General features: G+C 42.3%; 1 non-coding gene across 1 annotated transcript; it reads right to left on the bottom strand.

Moving 5' to 3' along the window:
- Positions 1–442: 442 nt before the first annotated feature.
- LOC146951406 (small nucleolar RNA R71) lies at positions 443–549 on the bottom strand. The gene has a single exon (XR_015029402.1). It is a non-coding gene; the product is annotated as a small nucleolar RNA R71 (small nucleolar RNA).
- Between the last annotated feature and the right edge of the window lie 592 nt (positions 550–1,141).

The raw sequence follows: 1,141 nt of genomic DNA, 5'->3' as shown, positions 1-1,141 counted from the left end.
TAGAAATCAAGCGGTATTCATACCCGAGATCGAAAGGTTCCTACATAGAAGGAGGAGAGCAGCACAAAATAACACCGCCATGGCCAATCGCACTCTCAAAGAGTATGCAACGCCGTCTACGGCTGAGCCACAAGCTGTTATTGTGTACCCAACGGTTGAGGATGACAACTTTGAAATCAAGCCTGCCCTACTTAACTTGGTGCAGCAAAACCAATTCTCGGGATCCCCCACAGAGGATCCCAATCTTCACATCTCTGTTTTCCTACGAATTAGTGGAACCATGAAGGAGAACCAAGAGGCCGTAAGACTTCATCTCTTTCCCTTTTCCTTAAGGGATAGAGCTAGCGCTTGGTTCCATTCCCTCGAAGTCGGTTCCATTACTTCATGGGATCAGATGAGGCAAGCATTCCTTGCCCGTTTCTTTCCACCATCTAAAACCGCTAAACTTAGAGACCAAATCACACGGTTCAATCAAAAAGATGGGGAATCTCTCTATGAGGCGTGGGAGCGTTTCAAAGAAATGCTAAGACTTTGTCCCCACCATGGCCTAGAGAAGTGGCTTATAGTCCACACTTTTTATAATGGCTTGTCTTATACCACTAAGATGTCTGTTGATGCAGCTGCAGGTGGAGCACTTATGAACAAAAACTACACGGAGGCGTATGCCCTAATTGAAGACATGGCTCAAAATCATTACAAATGGACCGACGAGAGAGCCATCTCTAGTTCTTCATCCTCCAAAAAGGAGGCAGGTATACACGAAGTCTCTAACTATGATCACCTTGCCTCTAAAATTGATACACTAACTGAAAAACTTGAAAAATTCAATGTTAGTGCTATCAATTCTGCATCTACTCCTTCTTGTGAAATATGTGGTATAGCTGGTCATGCTGGTGTTGATTGCCAACTAGGTAGTGCTACTAATGGTGTTGAGCAAATGAATTATGCTCAATACAACCAAGGGATGCGACAAAATCAAAATTTTTATAAAAACCAAAATCTCTATGGACAAGTAGCACCACCCGGTTATGCAAACAACCAAAGATTCACTCAAAAATCCAATTTGGAAATTTTGTTGGAAAATTCTATTGCCAACCAAAACAAACAACTCCAAGAACTTAAAAACCAAACTGGATTTCTG

This window comes from Medicago sativa, chromosome 2 (assembly GCF_051527215.1).
Source record: "Medicago sativa cultivar Bolivia chromosome 2, Bolivia_mono, whole genome shotgun sequence".
NCBI lineage: Eukaryota > Viridiplantae > Streptophyta > Magnoliopsida > Fabales > Fabaceae > Medicago > Medicago sativa.
This window is presented reverse-complemented; position numbering and strand designations above follow the sequence as displayed.